At 39.4% G+C, this 21,536-nt stretch overlaps 2 protein-coding genes across 5 annotated transcripts in view; one reads left to right on the top strand and one right to left on the bottom strand.

Annotated features, from left to right (window-relative positions):
- LOC123515080 (lachesin-like) overlaps positions 1-4,645 on the bottom strand; it is a 115,890-nt gene extending 111,245 nt beyond the window's left edge. The window contains exons 1-2 of the mRNA XM_045273507.1: positions 4,438-4,645; positions 4,126-4,314 (exon numbers count right to left, since the gene is read on the bottom strand). The gene's annotated coding sequence lies outside the window, so the exon portion shown is untranslated. The remainder of the gene's footprint in view (positions 1-4,125; positions 4,315-4,437) is intronic.
- A 10,277-nt stretch (positions 4,646-14,922) lies between these two features.
- Positions 14,923-21,536, top strand: part of LOC123515065 — a 51,277-nt gene continuing 44,663 nt past the window's right edge. For 2 of the 4 annotated variants that reach the window (XM_045273474.1, XM_045273465.1), the window contains exon 1: positions 14,924-15,073. The gene's annotated coding sequence lies outside the window, so the exon portion shown is untranslated. Of the gene's footprint in view, positions 15,074-21,536 lie in introns of all 4 variants that reach the window. The other 2 variants (XM_045273483.1, XM_045273487.1) reach the window with 2 other exon arrangements.

Genomic DNA, 21,536 nt, shown 5'->3' with positions numbered 1-21,536 from the left:
AACCAGCTAGGTCAGCCTTGGGCAGGGACACTGGTATCACTGAGGGTAAAAGACCCTGGCTGCCAAAGAAAGGATAGAAAGGGAGGCAAAGACAGCAGAAACAGAAGGGGACTGAGCTATGGGACATAGAGGGCACTCACTTCTCACTTGGATACAATCCACCAACCACTCAAATCCATCTACATAATTGTAGACCTATTAGTCTGACTTCTATATGTTCTAAAATACTTGAAAGAATCATAGTGTCTTATCTATATAAATACTTAGAAGATAATTCCTTACTCTGTCCACAACAATTTGGTTTCTGAGCTGGACTATCTGTGAGTGATCAGTTACTATACATATGATTATGTTGGTCTTCACTTGGACTCTGGTTATGCTATTAATGTGCTCTACTTTGAGTATAGCAAAGCATTTTTATGTCATTCATGTCGTGTTACTTAGAAAGCTTTCTTCTATTGGAGTAACTAATCCCCCCTTACTTGGATGGCTGAGTGAGTTTCTGTTGGGGAGCAAGATGGAAGTTGTGGTCCATGATTTTTTGAGTTGTGGCATTCATGTTTTGAGTGGTGTCCCACAAGGATCTGTTGTAAGACCTATCCTATTCTTGATTTATATGAGCATTAACAATATTGTTCCTGGACTTCGGAGTAAAGTTGCCTTGTTTGCCAATAACTTGAAACTCTATCTTGCTCTTTCACTTACTAAATCAGATGAGTTACCATCTAGTACTATCATACAGAATGATCTGTTTCCTTTTTATACTGAAGGAGTCTTTCTTGGCACCTTAACTTTTCAGTCAACAAATGTGCTTGTATTCACTTCAGCAGATGCAATTTTGTGCATGTTGACTATTAATGTTGGGGTGAATCCTGTTCTCAATAAAGATAAATTTAGAGACCTGGGTGTTATAGTGGATTCTTCCTTGAAATTCCACATGCATATAAGAAAAGTTTTTTTTGCAAAGGAAGTGGTGTTGCTAACATCCTCAAAAGTACAATTTGTAGAACCCCAGAATTTATGGTACAAGTTTTCATCACACATATTAGACCTATTATTGATTTCTGTAGTGTTTTGTGGAATACAGGTTATGCAGGAGACTTGAACTTCTAGAATCAGTGCAATGACGATGGACTAAGTAAAATAGAGTGGACTGACAAACCTCTCTTATGCTGAGCATTTAGCATTTCTAAATGCATTTTCTATTAAAGTAAGGTTATTCTGACCGGATATCATTAAGGTTTGAGAGATTATGAATGGCCACTGTCCTTTTGCTCACATGTTCACGAGAGTAGGCAATGACCGCACTAAAGGTCACAGTAAAAAGTTATTTAAACCACATCATATAACTGATGTAAGAGCACGATCTTTTTTTGTCACCCTGCATGGAAAGGTGACGTGGACCTTCTGTCTAAGGAGTACGATATTTTTTTTTCTTTTTCGCTTGGGTTCCAATCCAAGGTTGGTTGGGGATAATTTGCGGTGGTTTCTTCCACACAGAGGAAGGATCTGAGCTGGCTTTTGTTCCAGACGTCTTTTCTTAATTTATATTCTTATTTCGGTGCCCTTTGTTTGTCTTCATTGGTAAAGAAAAAATAAATGAATGAGACTATGAAATAAAAAAAAACACCCAAAAAAACACATGTAAATCAATAAAGGGAAGAGCCACAAACACGTTTACACAAAACACAAAACAGTTTAACTAGTATAGTATGTAAGATACTAGAGAAAATCATTAAGGGTAGTATTTGGGAGCATTTAAATGAGAATAGATTAATTACAAATACCCAACATGGCTTTAGATCAGGGAGGTCCTGTCTTACAAATTTGCTCAATATCTTAGAATATATTACCAAGGAGTTAGATGATGGAAATAGCATAGATGTTATATATCTAGATTTTAGCAAGGTGTTTGATAAGGTACCACATAGGAGGCTAGTGTACAAATTGAGACTACATGGGATACGGGGTAGGTTAGTTGATTGGATTAGTGAATGGCTTTCTGATAGGAAACTGAGAGTAGTATTAAATGGGGCAATGTCTGAGTGGAAGGAAGTGGTTAGTGGGTACCCCAAGGATCAGTGCTAGGACCTCTTCTTTTCTTGGTGTACATTAACGATTTAGATATAGGAATTAGTAGCAAAGTATCAAAGTTTGCAGATGATATTAAGATAGCATGTGCAGTACAGGGTGAAAAGGACAATTACAGAATACAACGAGACCTGGACAGGCTGATAGCATGGGCAGACAGGTGGCAGATGGAGTTTAATTCTAAAAGTGTCAGGTTATGCATTTAGGTAAAGACAACACAAACTTTAGCTATGAGATGGAGGGATGTTGGCTAGAGGCAGTAGAGGAGGAAAGGATTTAGGAGTAGTGATAGACAGGACTATGAAATTTTCAAAGCAATGTTTAGAAGCAAGAAATAGGGCAAATAGGATCCTGGGTTTTATAAATAGAAATGTTAGTTATAAAAGTAAGGAAGTGGTGCGTAGCTTATATAATTCCTATGTTAGGCCCCATTTAGAGTATTGCATACAGGCCTGGTCACCCCATTATAGGCAGGATATCAACATGTTAGAAGCAGTTCAGAGAAGAGCAACTAGGATGATACCAGCATTAAAGCGCCTGGAGTATAGAGATAGATTAAAGGAATTAAACATGTTTTCATTTGAGAGGAGATGTATAAGAGGGATATGATAGAGTTATTTAAAATGTTCTCAGATACAAACTACATAGATGTGAGATCTTTCTTTACCTTAGAGGAGGGAAGTAGGACTAGAAATCATGGCAGGAAGATTAGAAAGCAAGGCTGCAGGTTAGATATAAGAAAATATTTCTTTAGTCATAGGGTGATAGACTTCTGGAATGCATTGCCAGAGAGGGTTGTAAATAGCACTAGTTTGACAATGTTTAAAAACAGATTAGATAAGCACCTAAATTTATTAGATTTATAATTATGTATAGCACTGCATGATAGTTTTTATAAGAAATTTACTATAGTTAAATAAGACATGATCCCCATGTATGGGGATCACAGATTGTAGAGGAATTCGTTGCAGGACTTAGCCCTGTTAATGGGCCAAATATTTAGAATTAGTATATAATGTATTGTGTACTTGTAAGTGTATCTTTAAGTACTGATGACGAGGTCGCTGTGCGACTGATACAGGATAACCTAGATGGGCCCTGGTGGCCCTTTGTTATCCTGTTATTTATGTTATGTTATGTTATGTTATATTAATATGGGTAGGTTAGGTTAGGTTAGGCCAGCCTAAACTAGCCTAACCTGTATCTAGTGAAACACAGCTTAGAAATTATTGGTTTCACAACTTCTCTTAGCATTTGGCAGATCTGGCCACTTTGAAAGTTCTTGGATATGTAAATGCAGAAATTAAAATCAATATGTAAAAACAGCTATTATACTTGGGAGGATTCATAATGGTTAACTTTTTTTCTTTTTTATTATGACCTATAGCACCTGTAGGCATACTTGGAATATATGTGGGAAGCACTGTTCACCTTCTGCCCATTAATGGCACATGCAATTTTATTTATAGTGGTACCCATATTAGGGTCCATATCACCACCCAAGTGCTTCTTTGATGTAACCACCTAGAACCTGGGTATCATGGTGACATTTAGGTAACTTTAAACCACTCCATGAATGGCATAGCTTCAAAGGCTTTTAAAAGCCTTGAAAGTATTAAGTCAGTCAGCAGAGATCTTGATGTAAATATAGCTTTTTAGCACACATCCACCATCAAATCAATCCTTGTTCACAATAATTTGAGCATTAAAGCTGAAGGTGTATATAAAATTCCTTGTAAAGATTGCAACTTAGTTTATATAGGAGAAACAGGCAGATCCTTGGATGTGAGGTTAAAAGAACACAAGAGAAGTGTAAGGAATTGTCACACTAATAATGCCAATTTTATCCATGCTTTTGATAATGACCACTCAATTGATTGGGATTCCAGTCAATGTTATTCACCTGTAACAATTAAAAAAAAAAACGTAAGATTTTAGAATCAGTCTGTATACAGAACCAGAAGAATTATAATCTAAATGAAGGCATGTTTAAGCTAGATCCATTAATGAGAGCACCGGTGACTAAATCCCTACCAGATCTAGGGATTAGTGGTAAAGACAGGTCAGGTCCTGGTAGGGTTTGAGTAGGGTGGAGCTCACAGGTGGGGTTGGCCAATCACACTGTGACACGTTACTCTCTACCTCTGTCCCTCCCCCTTCTCTTGGTTCAGTTCACTTGCATACTTCATTCTGCTTTGTACTGCTGAAGATGAAGGCAGTGGCCTTCAAAACATCCAGAATAAATGCTTCAAGTCTATAACTGTGGGTTTATTGAACATATTTGGTTAGTCACTGTAGGCTTTTATAATTATGAAACATTACCAAATCAGTGGGGACTTTTCTTACCTAGATGAGGCCAGAGCTCCATCTAGAAGCAGATGAAACCTCCAACCAGGATGGCATTTGAAGACATCTAGTTGGATGGCATAGGGTTGGCTAATATGGTTTCATCCAGACTCCACAGAAACATTTTACACAAACCCATACAGAACACTACCCAGAGATAAATTGAGTTGGTGTTTGAATGCAGCGACAGGAACTGCAGTAACAGCATGCTCAGGGAGGTCATTCCAAACAGGCAACACTCTAATTGAAAAAAAAACGAGCCCTGGCTTCAGTCATACAGCAGGAATAATCAACATGTAGAGGTGACCTCTCCTTCCATTAAGGACAATTTCTACCCGAATAATTAAAAAAAAATAAAAATTTTATTCGCTTATTGGAGGCTAATATGACCGGCCTTTAATTCCCAGCAATGTTTAAAGGCCGCGTGACAGTTTAAAGGTCCCAACTGTCAGTTTAAAAGGCTGCCCAGCTGTCAGATCTGTCAAATACCTTTAAAAATCGTAAATACAGTAATTTTTCTCGAAAATTACGCAAAAAAAATAATTTATTTTAGTCTCACCTCCTTTACATACGTTTTCTCAAAGCTATCCCTTTGAGAGAACGGGATTGTGACCTGTGAAGAGGAAGCTGATAAGGAGTTTGTTTACAAGCTTGCGAAGGACATTTACTGTGTTTTTCTGCTCTCTACCTATATTTTCGAGGATGGGAAGGAGAAAGGAAAGTCTGGTGAGGCTTCAGAAGTCTCATAAGGAGTGGGTTGAGAGAAAACACCTTGAAGATCAGCCCTCTACATCAAGCTCTGCTAATGTGAGTACCTCTGATGATATTCTCCTGCCAAGCACTTCAGTTGAAGTCCTTGAAGGAGATACAAGTACTCTAGAGAAGAGAATGTCACTTATAAGAGATGTTATAGGTGACAAAGCTATGCAGATAAATGATAAACCTAACATACTAACATCTGCAGATCAAGTGACAACATCATTCCAAGCAGCTTCACCACTCTGTGGCAATTGTTTGGCCAGGCTTGAGATATGCTTTGATAAGACACCCACTATTACAAATATTCATGTGAAGTGTAAGAAAAAGTGTAGTGAAGAAGAAGATAAGAGCAAGGAGGAAGAGAAGCAAGTGTTGGGCTCAAATGAGACTCTTATATTGTACTGTTTGGAGCATGGCTTAGGTTATACTGGATACTGTGACTTGATGACATATATGAAATTGAAACCAGTAGCCATTAGAACTTTTTATAAGATCAGACAGAAAGTTGGAAATATGATAGAGAACAAAAACATGGAAAAGAATGAGGCAATGAAAAAATGTGTTTTCCATCATTATGGAAGGCTAGGCCATACACCAGATGAGAATGGCATTCTGAATGTGGATGTGACCTGTGATGGGACATGGCTTACAAGGGGTCATAAGAGTCACATTGGTATTGTGTGTGTAATAGAGTGTGAGACAGGCTTCCTGCTTGATTTTGAAGTGTTGTCTAACTTTTGTTTGGTATGCACTCAGCTTGCAAACAAACTCAGGCTCAAGAAGTTGAGTGCAGAAGAATACAAGAAAAAGATAGACATGCATGCTGGAAAATGTTCTCACACTTATGATGGAAAAAGTGGAGGGATGGAGGCTGAAGGTGCCAAAATCTTATGGGAAAGATCAGTTGAAAAGCTCAATATGAGGTATGTGACATTTGTGGGTGATGGGGACAGTAGTGCCTTTTCTGCTGTGTGTGCCCTCAATGATGGAAAGGGACCTTATGAGGGAATAACAGTAGTCAAAGAAGAGTGTGTCAACCATGTTGCAAAAAGACTTGGGACCAGACTGAGAAAATTGAAAGCGGATAATAATGTCATTGATAAACTCACCTATTATTATGGGCAGGCAGTGCGACGAAATGTCGGTAAAACTGTGGAAATGCTAAGGACAGATATTTTGTCGACATATTACCATGTCTCCAGCACTAATGAGAGGCCATATCACCATTCTTGCCCCGAAGGAAGCAACTCATGGTGCTTCTACAACAAGGCCATTGCAGAAAATAAAACTCCACCTTCACACGACCAAATGAAAGTGAAATTCATCCTAGATAATGAGGACAGGAAGAAGATCTTCATGCTATACCGAAGTCTTACAGAAGATGACCTGCTGCAGCGGTGCCTCAAAGGAAGGACACAAAACCCGAACGAGGCCTTTCATTCCAAGATCTGGTCCTCCTTGTCGAAGACCCATTTTTATGGATTGGAGACAGTTAAATTTTCAACTACCCTCACTGTGTTACAACACAACTTTGGATATGTGGGAGCTGAAATGTTTATGGAAAATGGATCCATAGACCTGCACATTCTTCGTCGGCTCCAGGCGAAAGACAGAGTAAGACTCCGGAAAGCACAAATCTCCACACCGAAGAAGCGCAAGAGGGAAGCAACTGATGACAACTATGCTCCAGGAGAGTTTTAGTGTTGTATTGGGTTGGATTAGCAGTTGAGTGAAGGGAAGGAGCCCACCACTGGTACAAAAACACCCCTTGATGATGAAACTGCTTTTCCGAGAACCCCCAGTGGTGAGGTGCCTTATGTACCGGTAAAGGCTCATTAGGTTAGAAACACTGTATGATATTGATTTACTTACATATGATCAGGTGTGCCCAGAAGTACTTCCATACCAAAATTCATAGTTGTATAGCAAAAAGAAATAGAGTTATTAAAGAAATTGGAAACTTTTTCTTTTTTTAGCTCTCCTGAAAAAAAGCAGTTTTTCAAACTAAAAATGCTATTTTGTCCCTATTTATGAACCGATTTTCATGAAACAAAGTGCATTTTAAAGATCAAGAAGTTTGCAACAGCTTGTCGAGGGCCTTTTTTGTCTATTATTTTTTTATATATTTTTTTGTTAATTTTGTTTTATTCTTCTTAGTTACTTTTTTTTAAATTCAGATAAAGAAAATCAATAACCTAAATAATAAATCTGCCCTCGGGATCTTATTAGAAATGCATTGAAATATAACATATTCGAAAACATGTCCGTCACTGAAAAAATGAAAGAGAAATAGACCTATCCGTTAACATGTAAAAGGTGGGGGTAGAAACCTCCTGTTCCTGACAAACAAATGATTTAAATCAGGGCACAAGCCATGTAAAATCTTATAAGCCATGATAAGATCAGCTTTAAGCAAACTGCCTTTAACTTAAGTGCAGAGACACATTCAGAGTAACTCAAGTCACTGAACCCAGATATCATATCTTTGTCCACTTCTGCTGTACTCCTTCCAACATCTAAGATAACCAAGGTAGCCTGTGTTCCACACCACAGACGAGTAATCCAGGATTGGTCGTATATGGGTAACAAATACAGCTTTCATAAATTCAAGGGAGCAGTACACTGTGCCTTTTAGAATGCCAAACCTCACCCCATTTGCCTTCATTGCACTTTCTCTTACATGTAGATGGAACTTAAGGTCATGGTCTACCCATACACCCAGGTCCTTATGCATTTGCCTGAGTGGAATTTGCTGAATACCAATAAAATATGGAAGTGAAGAAGGTGCATTATGGAACCATCTACAAAATCTATTTGTGATACATTTCTCAACAGAAAATGACAAGCCCCATGAAAGACTGATCTCAAGGAGTTTACATCTCTCTGCATTAAGTAATGGCTTAACAAAGTCAGCTTTAGAGATTGGGGCAGTTAGGTATAATTTAAAATCATCAGCAAAAAGGCAATATTTACAAGTCAAATTAGAAACGTGATTGATGTTAATTACCAATAATAGAGGCCCGATCGCAGAACCTTGAAGAACACCACTCCCAACATGGACACTATAACTTGGGTAGCCCTGGACAATAACTTTCATTGTCCTACCAGATAAATAATCATGAAGCCATACCAACAGAGTGCCTCTGGTAGCAATACTGTGTAACATAGTAAGAATCAACTGATGGTTGACCACATCAAAAGCTGTCTTGTAATAAAAAAATATAATATCAACTAAGATACCTTGATCATGATAATCAGTGACATAGTTACAGGTGTACAGAAGTTGATCAGAAACAGATCTAACAGACCTAAAGCCAAACTGATGATGAGACAAGTGAGAAACAATGATTTTTCAAAGGAATTGCAGCAAACAGACGTCAGGCTAATGGGTCTATAATTGAGGGGATTAGAGTGAATACCACCTTTAAATAAAGGAATGATATTTGCTTCCTTCCAGCTTGGACGATAAAGGTTTACGACAAATGAGTAAAACAGGATAACTTTAAGAGGTTGCACATCTCAGCAGTATTGGTGGCAGCAGATCTGGGCCAGAGCAGCAACTTGACTTGAGTTTTAACAGTATAGATTCAGTACTAAAAGTGTCAAACATGTAGGCATCAAGCTCCAATATAATCTCACAAGTTTGAAGCAAGGAAGAATTTTCAAGGACAGCATTAGAGAACACTCCAGAGAAGGCTCTAACAAAGAATTCAGCCATATCAGCACCCTACATGAGCCATTCACCATCCCTCTCTAGGGGGCCAATAATCAGTTAACTTTTTTCTGACGAATGTAATTATAGAAATGTTTGGAGTCATCATCCCCACCACAGACTAGCGACAATTCAAAGTTGCTTACTGCATTATGTACTGATGCACTATATTACAATGAGGCAATCTTAAAAGAGAACCACAGTCTAGAGGCCACAGGAGAATATCAGCCAAACCTTTGACGAGCATCTTTATAATCAAGCCAACATTGTTGTTTCAGAAGTTTGGCAGCTCCTGAGACATTTCTGGACCAAAGTGGTCTCCTAGTGAGCAGGCAAGTCTTTACAGCAATAAGCCACTGGAAGGCTTCCTGTAACATATTCCTAAATTTGATATACATTTGGTCAATATTAAGCCCAAGGAATTCAAAATCTCAATTGCTGCTACTTAAATAACTATTGAACAGATTATCATTTCTTTTGAAAAGTCATATTCATTGACACTTTCATTTAAGGTAGGCAAGGTCGAGGATATTGTCGGAATGAACAAAGGTTGGTGCATTACTCCGCTGTTTAAATCTGAGAAGTGTAAAGACATCCAAAAACCTATTTATTATATATTGCTGATTGACCTAATATCAGAGGACCAATCAATAATAGCAAGGTTAAAATCACCCATCAAAATGAACTCTCTGTTGACACAAAAAGTCTCAAGAAAAGAAATAAGTGCAATATTATCAAGTGTAGAGTTGTTAGGTGGCCTATGAACAACTACAGTCAACCCTCGGCTATCGCGACTTCCGCTATCGTGTTTTATTGTTATCACGCACCCATGAAAAGCTGCTAAAATTTCATTATCGCGACCTTAGATGCCTGCTATCGCGCGCCCAGCCATGACGTCATGGGATATCTGAGCGCTCATTGGCCAAAACCGCCTTCCTGCCAAGATCAATGTGGCTATCGCATTTTTGGCTATAGCGATGCTATTTCGGCCCTAATTGGGTGCGATAGCCGAGGGTTAAGTGTAATGACATTAGGTTGAAATCAGGGAGATACATTCCAATGGTGTTGGTATGGTTATGAAAATTTTACCAAATTTTATGCTATCTTTAATATAAATACCCACCCCAAGTTTTCTTGTACAAGTTGAGGACTCATGTCTAAAAAATTTGTATCCGGAGATGTTAACAGTAGAAATGGGAATAAAGGGACACAACCAGGTCTCGGTAACACAACACATATCAATGCAATTATCTATAAGCATATCACTCAAAATGTGTAACTTGTTTGTGAGACTATTAACATTTAACACAACTATACTGAAAAATAAATGATGAACAGAGCTATTTACAGACTTAGAAATGAGGAATTGCAGAATTTACCCTGAGTTTTTTGGCCTCTCAGAGGCCCACTCATGGCTGGGTCACCAATGGCTCCCAGGGAAGCGACAGGTGGGCCAGCAGGATGCAGAAGGACCAGAGCAGACAGAAGGTCCAATTTGACTGGGAACATTCCAGGAGTTAGTAGAAACCTGATCTCTAGAATGCTTGGCCTGTATTTCCTGCCTTTAGAGGAAAGTAAGGTCCTGAGAAATATAAATGGTAGAAAAGTGACTCCCATCTAGACAGCAAATTATTCTTAACATTGATGTTCCTTACTTTTGCTCAAGTTAAGAAGTTATTGATTGGAACAACATCCACTAAAGTTATATGTTCTGTCCACTCAGGCCATAAGAAAGCAACGACTGAATAAAATTTCTGTAGGAAATCATCACCAAAAGAAATACCTTACTGTCTTTTTTGTTCCCTCTCCGAGACCTCAAATAAGTCTTACTTCAATATAAGTGCATTTAGAAGTAACAAATAACCACTGTCTACTATACTTATCCAAAAATTATCTTGATTAAGGTTGAAGTGGTGCCTTGAATGTCATAAAGAGTTACAAGTGCTCCTAGTAGCTCGCAGCTTCCAATGTCCATTTACGATGTAGTTATTAAGGAGAGGTACAATATGTTTCCAGGATATATCGTAACCAAAGCACTAACAAGTTGCGAGGTCGGAAGTGTGAGTTTGAGAGCTCATAACAGTTACGGTGTTTCAAGTATTATTTATTAATGGAATTAGAGTATAGAAAAATTAAGAAAGAGTATTTAGTGTCTCATGTTCGTTATGCATTTATTTTTCTGAAGAATCTTAGTAGTATATGCAATGGATGAAATTTGGGGATGAAAATATATAAAACTAAAATCAAGGTAAATGTTAGACTCATGCACAGATATTGGTCTAAAGATAAAATAAAGTATAACAGAGCTTAAATTGCATATACATAAGCAATGATGTGAGTCAATGAAAGGAGTAAAAACAGTTTAATGAAAGATCATTAGGGAATAGAGCTGTCTGTGTAAGATGATGGAACAGGTAATAATGAACAGGCTTATGTATAAGGTGGGCCATGTACTCTCTGGCAATGTACAAGGCTTCCTAAAAGGTCACTCTACAAGTCATTGTTTTATTGAGTGCCTTATGAATAAGGATGCTTCCTGCAGAGCTTATGTTGATTTCAAGGGTGCCTTCGATAGGGCCAACAAAGATGTTATTATGGAGGAACTCATTCTCAAAGGTGTCAAAGGTAGATTATTAGGATGGATCACAGACTATTGGTACAACAGAACAGCACAGGTTTGGTTCCAAGGTGCAGTCTCCCCTGAGAAAGTCTTTGAGCTTGGAATACCACAGGGTGGAGTCCTCAGTCCAGTGCTCTTCAATGTTTTAATGAACAAAATTGCGCGCTGTTCCTTTCCGCAGGGCACCCAGGTCCTCATCTATGCTGATGACATACTCCTCCAATGCCCCACACCTAGGATTCTCCAGTTAGCTTTGTCACAACTAGCAGCATTGTGTGTCCAAATGGGACTAGTGATTAATGAATGTAAAACATAAATAATGTTCCCATCCCTAGAGTTCATACATACAGGTACTTGGGTGTTCAGATGAGCTTCAGGAAGTCTCCCCAAGCCGTCCACTATTTTTGAGACCTCTGTCTGCTACAGCTAGCACCACTTTGGCTGTTAACAAACAGGGGTCTGGGGGCTGGCATTCCAGTCCTAAGAATGTTCTATATATCTGGCATACGGTCCCTCATTGATTATGCCACCCCTGTGTTAATACAGTTTAATGCCACCCAACTCCGTCCCCTGGAGCTTGTTCAGAATGAAGCCATGAGGATAATCTTGGGATTCCCCAGGACTGCACGGATTGAGGTCCTCAAACTGAACTGCACCTGCTGAGTATTATGTGTAGGATGCAGGAAATTACTTGCACAGTTGGTTGGATGCTATGCACGAGCTCTGACTCTCTAAAGGGATCCTACAACACCATATCTCAGGAAGATCTTGGGAGTACTGACAAGAGTAGGTGTAGGCGAGGCCTGTATTAATGTTATTATGTCACTGCTACAACCTGCCTGGAACCCTCACCATGTCCGTGTTGATATTCACTCTCTGCATCAGCCCAAGAGGGACTGGCTCCTTCATGTACTGCAAGACATGTTCATGACCAAATTGTCCAAGTACCCACACGTTCAGGCTATTCATGTTTATTGTGATGGGTCAGTCAATGGCAGCAAGTCCAGATGTGGGCTGTTCATCCATGACTACATCTCTGCCAGTCTCTACACTGACACTGAGGTTTCCAGGCGGCTCCCTGCACCCATGTCTTCCACTAGAGCAGAACTGTATGCTGTTCTGGAGGCGCTCCACATTGTGGCGCCTCTCCATAAGAATGTATATTTCTTTATTGACAGTCAGGCTGCATTGTATGCCCTTCAATCCACCTCCCCCATGGACTGTGATCTAGTTAATAAGTGTCTTGATCTCATCCACGCCCTAGAAGGTGCTGGTGCCACGGTCCATTTCATCTGGATACCCTCTCATGTGGGTATCCCACTAAATGAAAAAGCAGACCACCTTGCTCAGTGTGCCCTACAAGATGACACAGTGGACCCTGGCACTGAGTACACTCTGGGTTATGTTAAGAGTAGCATTAAGGACTTTGTACAAAGTAGCATTAGTGATCAGTTGGAGCTTTGTTGCCATAGGGGCAGTAGCACTAGTCTTCACTATGCACGTGTCATACCAGAGCTGTGCTTACACCTACGGAGGAGACACTGCATCACACGACAGAGTGGCAATGAGGCTCACATTAGGCTACAAATACTTTTGGGAAGTCAGTGCTTCTCCTGGTGTGTGCTGTGTGCTGTTTGCTGCACCAAGGGGACACACTCTGCGTCACTATATCATGGAATGTCCTCTCGCTGCAAAATTTAGGCCACAAGGTCAACATGACTTGTATAGCCTCATTGGCCATCTACATCTACACCAAGCCACTCTCAGGGATATACTCAAGGAATATCCTCAGTTTGCTCCCAGACTGTAGGATGTTCATGCAATAAGGTGTGCAATATCTGTATTTATTTATTTAAGTACTTGTATATCCTTGTTGTGTATACTATCTATTAATTGATATATTTTTGATACTTTAACCTGAAGTCTTTGCCCAGAGGGTGGGTGGCAAGGTCCATGCTCCTCCTTTGTTGTATTTCATTGTTGATACAACAATAAGTGTATCAATCAGTCAATCAGGGAATAGTGCAGATATGTAAAAAAAAAAAAAAAAAAAATAATAATAACAGTACTGATATGCCTACAGAGATACATAATAAGTAATAGAACCATAACACCATGGGAGGGACAACTAATAAAAGGATAAATCAATATTGACATAGTGATAATATACATTAAAAAAGTAATAATACTTAGAAAGAACTGAAATCAAGAAATCATTACAAATGTAGCTATACAGAAAAGGATTGAGGTTATTAGCAATAATAATAAAGAAAAAAAAAACGATATAAAGACAGACTAACACAGAAATTAAATATGTACTTAGGGAGAAACAATATATGTAGGAACAAAAAAAAAAAAAAAAAAATTGGTACAGTTTCAATAATGTATGGAGTAACGATTACAAGGACTATAATCTCGCACATCATTCAAAATCAATGAGACCTGTCTTTGATAGATGGGAGGTTCAGCGGAGGACTGAAATAAATAAATAAATAAAATAAATCAATAAATATTAAATAAATAAGAATCGGTGTACACATCTACCAGAAAGGTATGCAACGATTAGATGTATACAGGATATGATAAAAGCTAGATAAATTGTAGGAGTAGGTAATGATATAGGGGGAGGAATTCCGCAAAATGGCAAATCAATAGGTGTGGGTGTGTGTGCGCGCGCGCGTCAGTGACGCAGTGTTCCCATTTTAGCGTGGAACGCGCAATTTCTAACGTGGTCCACAGTGTTTCAGCGGTTTTTATTTTTCTAGTAAACTGCGGCTAGAGTTTTTTCTAACGCTAAATTACAAGGCCGAGCGCGTTTTCTGGAGCATTACGTAAAGTGAAAAAGAAATAAAAAAAAGTGGTGAGGAAACAGTATTTTATATAAATATTTTCTAAATATACAAATTGATTTTAATAATATTTATTTACTATTAACTGTGAGAGGCACGCACGTCACTCACCGCCTTACACCGCTTGACACGCAGACACTAGCGAATGAAGTGTTTTTAGTTAAGGATAAAAGCCTCACGGAGCCTGCAGAAGGAAGCATTACCATAGTAGTTCACGGGATCAGAAAGACGAGGCTAATGATGAATTTTAAGTGGATTTTTTTCGCTTGTAAGTGTAAGCGTGAAACAAATAATTAATACTTAGTATAATGTTTATATGTGTGTCCATCACTATCCCCATAGACATGTATGCAATATACATATTGAATGGTACTTATGTTCCAAGTAATCTGGATTATGAAAATTTAGTTTGCCGAATTTTCTTTTTCTTTTCTTTTTTATAATATCGCATAGGTACAAGGAACGCCACTCAGAAATGTTCATAATGTAGCGCGTTTTGCTGTTAAACATCGCAATTGTAGCGCCTTAATGCGCGTGTTGCGTTAAGGGAGGTGAGGTGGTAACATTGCAGGAGCCACTCACTCACCCACCGCCACCGGCCCACCGCTCAGTGGTCGGCATTGTTGGAACGTGAGGTTACGCCGGGCAGGAGGAGTTCTTTTGGCTCGATCTTATAACATTCCGTTGCAACACTGTGTGAGTTAATGTTTCATCCCTTACAGTGGCGTGAAGTCAGGGCACCTTGAGTCTCTGTAGGTGAAGGAAGACACGTGAGAGTAGCGTAATAACTGAGAAGCATGGCTAAGTAAGGCGGCAAGTCTCCAGCCAGTGGGGAAGGCAAGGCGTTCGTTATTCGTTAATTTTCTGGTGGTGGTGTCAGCTTATTACTTGCCGTAAACAATAATTATGTAAGCAGTAGATGAAGTTATAGTTGGTCGGTGTAGACAGGTATTAGTGGATTGGTTGTAAGTAAGGTGGGATGTAAGTGTCAAGAGGCGGTGCCTAGTGATCGACTGTGTGTAAGCAACTTACTGCCCGCCACGTCATGGTGACGTAATTTAGGTGATTACTGGTATACTTTGCTCATCTAGAGCTCTTTTGCGTCCTTATTATTCGTTTGTCTCTTCCAGATTTAATAGAACGCCTTGTATTATCCTAAATCGTTAACAAAAGAGGGAAAAAAGATATCGATGTGATTGTGGACACTGTCCATGTCAGATCTGTTAATAAGGTCTCAGGACTACCTACAAGTCTTTTACGAAGCACCTACACCAGTTCTGCTATGTTCATTCTGTAAAAAAACTCACATTCACTAATGTGGGAATGAAATGACTGAAACTAACCTAATCCTGACTTTAACGTAACCCAACCTTGCTAACATAACTCAACCACGCTATTGGTCAGAAAGGTTCTGAGGAAGATGTATTTGCGGTGCACGTCACCTGAACAAGGTTAGGTTAGATAAGTTAGTAAGGGTTAGGTTAGGTTAAAGTTTGGGCTGGGTTAGTTTCTGTAAGTTTTCATTCCCACGTCCTGTCATCTGAGTGAAAGATTTACGAAGAGGGACCCGGGAAATGAAGAGAGGTGGAGGGGCCACTTTATTAGGACAGGGCTCCCACATCCTGTCAGCTGAGTGAAAGAGTTTTGAAGGGGGAGCTGGGAAATAAGAAGTGGAGGGACCACTTTATTAGGACAGTGGTCCCACATCCTGTCAGCTGAGTGAGTTTTGAAGGGGGAGCTGGGAAACAAGGAGAGTTGGAGGGACCACTTTATTAGGACATTGCCTCTCTCTTCTGGCGTATTCCTTGTGTATGGAACACTGGATTTATTGGAGACCTTTTAGTGGAGTCTATTCAAGGGAACCATAAAAATACCCTTAGAAACATGACCATCTTCAACTATAGTCTTTGGAAAGTAGTGATGGTGAGAGCAAAGTGTTTCTGAATAAGACCGTACATGTTTGCCTAACCATAGCAATCACGGATAACCAACCATGTAGTCAGTGCCCACTACCTTGCTTTGGGAGTGGGTTTTCAGTTTGGGAGCAGGATTTTCACGCATTTTTGAGTAAAACTAAAATGTCAGCAAATATTGAAAACCACACAACTAGGAGCCATGGATTGTAATCTCAATGAATGTTGCTCAACCTAACTTATGAGCTAAGTTCTTATAAAAATATAAACTTAATCCATTGTAGCCTAACTTAACTAGATCACTGGGTATTTTTATACTCTTAAACCAAACTCAAGATGGCTTTTCTTACCCATTTCATTATATTTTTTGTTTATTTATTTTTTATGTAAGAGGGAATGACTGGCTGTAAAATACTGACATTTAGTTATAAAATAGTTTGTGGCCAACACATTTTTTGTGATTCTGTTTAGCACTCGGCCTTAGTGTGTCCTACACAGGCTCTCAAAGTTTGGTAGGTGCCTCCCAAAAAAACTAAGTCCACAATGACGAAGCTTGGTGCCCCACTTGCAAGCAAGGAGAATTATATGTGTGTTCGGGTGTTGGTGAACATGTGGCCACTGTGACGTAGTACATGACGTTGGGGGTCCTTGGAGGGGTCTGGGGGGCACAGCCCCTCCCAGTTAGTTCAATCTAGGAGGGTCTGAGGGGCACAACCCTCCCTTGCTAGAAGAAATTTAGGATAGGTTTGGTTAGGTTAGGGTCTGGGGGTGCAGCCTCCAGCTAGTTCAGGCTAAAGGGGGTCCATGCACTTTTTTGGAGTGGGGGCAAATTTTGCTATATATATATATATATATATATATATATATATATATATATATATATATATATATATATATATATATATATGTGTGTGTGTGTGTTCCCCCCAATCCCCCAATTCCCCACATGCCCCCAAGCTTGGTGAGGAGGGGAAGGGAGTATTAAAAAATACTTATGAAGGTACTATTGGTAAGATTTACTGAAAAGAGGCCCACAAAGTTGCCATCCTCCTTACAGAGGCAATAGTTAGCCAAATGACGGGGACAAATGTCTTGAAACCTTCTTCTTGAATGAAGTGAAGTCATAGGAAGTTGGAAATACAGACACAAGCAGGGAGTTCCAGAGTTGACCAGAGAAAGGTATGAAAGATTGAGAATACTGGTTAGTTAACTCTTGCAAATGGAAGTTGGACAGAATATGGGTGATAAAAAAAAAAGAAAAAAGGAAAGGAAAGCCTTGTGCAGCGAGGCTGCAGGAGGGGAGGCATACAGTTAGCAAGATCAAATAAACAGTTCGTATGAAAATAATGATAAAAGATAGCAAGAGATGCAACATTCCAGCAGTGAGAAGGAGGCTGAAGACAGTCAGTCAGGGATGGAATTTATTTGACAGTTTTGATTCCATTCTATCTAATAAAGCTGTGTGAGTGGAATCCCCTAAACTGCAAAGAGTACTCCATGCATAGGCAGATGAAACCTTTGAACAGAATTAGGAGTTGGGGGAGTGGTGAGAAAAGCTGGCAAAGATGCCTCAGAACACCTAACTACATACAAGCTGCTTTAGTAAGATGTGAAGTTTCTACTTTAGATTATGAGTAAAGGACAGGCTCAGGATATTCAGTGTGGAAGAGGAAGACAGTTGAGTGTCTCTGAAAAAGAGGGAATAGTTGTCTAGAAAGTTTTGTTGAGGTAGATAGAGGAATTGAATTTTTGATGCATTGAACATTAATAAGTTTTCTCTGCTTCATTTAGAAATCTTAGAAAGATCAGGAGTTAGATGTTCTGTGGTGTCCCTGCATGACACGTTGACTTCCTGAAGGATTGGTTGTCTCTGAAAAGACATGGAAAGGCGTAGGGTGGTATCATCAGCGTAGGAGTGGATAGGGCAAGAAGTTTGGTTAAGATCATTTATGAATAACAGGAGGAGAGTGGATGACAGGACAGAACCCTGAGGAACACCACTGCTAATAGATTTAGGAGAAGAACAGTGGCCATCTACCACAGCAATAATTGAATTGTCGGAGAGGAAACTTTTTGGGAACTGCAAACTTCCAGCAAGAAGGAAAGGTAGAAGTCAATAGATAGAGTTGGAAGTGTTTTGGCCAGGCGAGGTGCAAGCCTGGAGGTAGTTTTTGAGAAAGATAGGAGGGCCCCCATCAGGTCCACAAGCCCTCCAAGGGTTTAGGTGAGCGAGGGCATGGAAAACATCATTACAAAGAATTTTAATTGATGGCATGAAATGGTCAGAGGGAGAAGGAGAGGGAGGGACAAGCCCAGAATCATCCAAAGTGAAGTTGTTAGCAAAGGTTTGAGAGAAGAGTTCAGCTTTAGAGACAGAAGAGATGGCAGTGGTGCCATCAGGATGAAATAAAGGAGGGAAAGATAATGGAGTAAAGTTATTAGAGATATTTTTGGCCAGTTGTCAGAAGTCTGAAGGGGAATTTGAGAGATTTTGACATTTTCTATATATGAAAGACTGTTTGGCAGGTTGAAGACTTGGCATAATTCCGGGCAGAAATATAAAGTGCATGATATTTAGGTAATGGAAGGTTCAGGTACCTTTTGTTGGCAACATCTGTCATGTATAGCACGAGAACAGGCTGTTTTAAACAAAGGTTTAGAAGGTTTAGGTTGAGAAAAAGAGTGAGGAATGTACATCTCCATGTCAGACACTCGCCTCTGTTATGGGTTCTGCACACAGATGGGTCTCTGACTCAAAAACTGTAATCATTCCAGTGAAAATCAGCATAATACCACCTCAGGTCTCCCAACTGGCAGGGGCAAAATGTCAGAGGTACCTCTGCCTTAGGGGATCCTGAGGAGGGATTGGAGAAATAGGACAATATATAGATTTGAGATTGTGATCAGAAGAGCCTAACGGTGAAGAGAGGATAAGAGCATAAACAGAAGGATTAGAGGTAAAGAAAAGGTCAAGAATGTTGGGCATATCTCCAAGACAGTCAGGAATGCAAGTATGGTGTTGCACCAGTTGCTCTAGGTCAGTGGTTCCCAAACGCCCCTAGGGAGGCGAAAGAGAATTCAAGGCGTGAAGTCATCTGCTAAAAAAAATGTTTTAATAGATTATAAGAATAATAAAATCAAAGAACAAATATCTGCCATTAAATACTTGCAAAATATGATTATAGCAGTGTGGAGTTGTTACTGGACTCACTGCAAGAGGAAGCCATCGATTTGAAATGTGACTCGAGCGCGAAAAGGGACTTTGAAACAATGAAGTTAGAAGAGTTTTGGTTGAAATATCTTCCCATGTACCCAAAAGTAGGTGAAGAAGCATTTCGTGTGATTCTTCCCTTTTCTTCAACTTATCTTTGTGAAGCAGGGTTTTCGGCTCTTGTTGTCCTGAAAACAAAACAGCGGAACCGACTTGATGTAGCAAATGACTTGCGTTGTGCGCTGTCATCCTTCAAACCTAGGATTTCTGATCTTGTGAGGAAGAAGCAACAGCATCCATCTCATTAAATTAGTTCATAAAATTGTGCCTAAGTCTCATGAGTCTTTCCAAATATTATATGTAATGTTTTCAATTTATTTAGATTCTTAAAATTGCAAGTCAATTTTGCCAGTTTGCTAAAGTTTTTTTTCGCTCCCTTTCAACCAAATGTGTTTAGTTTACTTAGAAAAAATGTCTCTCTGGAATGTACTATTATTTGTTTGAGTGGCTTTCATTATTAAAATTTAATACAAACAGAGATCTGTTTTCCTGAACAATGCTAAGAAATAAATGCAATAAAATAAAATAAGTTCACATGAGCAAAAGAGGAAGTGGGGGGGGGGTGCGGGTCTACTGGAAGCAAGAAGGGGGCGTCAGGTAAGATAGTTTGGGAACCACTGCTCTAGGTCATGGAGGATAGCAAAGTTAAATCCTAGTTCACCAAGATGGTCAGTGAAGGGAGAGGAAAGCCAAAACTGATGGTGAACATTGAAGTCTCCAAGGATGGAGATCTCCTTGAAAGGGTAGAGGGACAGAATTTAGAAGCTAGATAGTGAAAGAATTTACTGTAGTCAGAGGAGTTAGGGGAGAGATAGACAGCACAGATAAATTTAGTTAGAGGGCGACTTTTGAGTTGAAATGAGATGGTGGAAAACTCAGAAGATTCAAAAGTGTAGGCACGAGAGCAAGTCAAGTTATTGCACACGTAGACATAACATCCAGCTTTGGGATGAAAGTGAGAATAGAGACAGTAGGAGGGAGCAAGATAATACAGTTAACTCAATTAATGAGAGGGTTGCATTCCTGAAGACATCGCAATATTCAAAATCACGTTATTCAAACATAATTTTCCCATAGTAAATAGTGGTAATAGGGGGTTATTTCCTGGCCACTGGGAAAGTCTGCTTATTTGGGGATTTTGTTACTCAAACCTTAAAAAAAAAATAATACATTGCTGGGTTATGGGACAATAAAAACAGACTTTCTCATTTTATTAGCTCAGTCCTGTTGCATGGACAATCACTGAGGTCTTCTCCACTAGCATAGTGATCTAACACTTCCAACTTCTTTCCAATAGTTACAATCTTACTTGATTTCTTGGAATCACTTTCCTGTAAGGGATGCTTCGATGCCAGAGTAAAGGACACAAGGTGAAAACGCAGAAAAACAATTCACTCACAGTGCAGGGTAGCTCCAGACTGAGGAGTTAGGGCTGAGAAGGAATAGATAAGTATCTCTGAACTATCACTCAGGGCCACAGAGTCAGGGTGATCCTCATGGCATGAGGATCACCCTATAGCAGGCACTGGAGGTGTGGAAACACAAATATTGTGGGGAAAACAACAAACGAGCTGAAGGGAATCACAAGAAAAGAAGAGGAAGGGTGAAATGAATTTTGGTGATTGGTTCTGTTTTGTGAGCATGCAGCCACTAGCCAATAAAAAGAAATACAGAATAAGTCTAGCCAATCAGAGCAGTGTGCAGAGAGAAGTGACTCAGTTTGAATCAGTCTATGGACAGGGTTTTCTCTCAATTATTTCTATTGTATTGCCAGATTTTATGAAGAGAAATAAGATAATGACCATATTAATTTTTTTCATTTGTGCCAGAAAGGTTAGGCTTTGGTTGCTTTGGTTAGATGAGTTTAATTTGGTTAGATTAAGTCTATTTATTCTTAAAAAGATGTCTTGGCAGTGTGTGTTGCTTCAGCTAGGTTATGTTACCTCAGTTAGGTTAGGTTAGGTTAACTACATAT

This window comes from Portunus trituberculatus, chromosome 5 (genome assembly GCF_017591435.1).
Source record: "Portunus trituberculatus isolate SZX2019 chromosome 5, ASM1759143v1, whole genome shotgun sequence".
NCBI classification, from domain to species: Eukaryota; Metazoa; Arthropoda; class Malacostraca; order Decapoda; family Portunidae; genus Portunus; species Portunus trituberculatus.
Note: the sequence above shows the minus strand (reverse complement) of the source record. Positions and strands in the feature narration are given on the sequence as shown.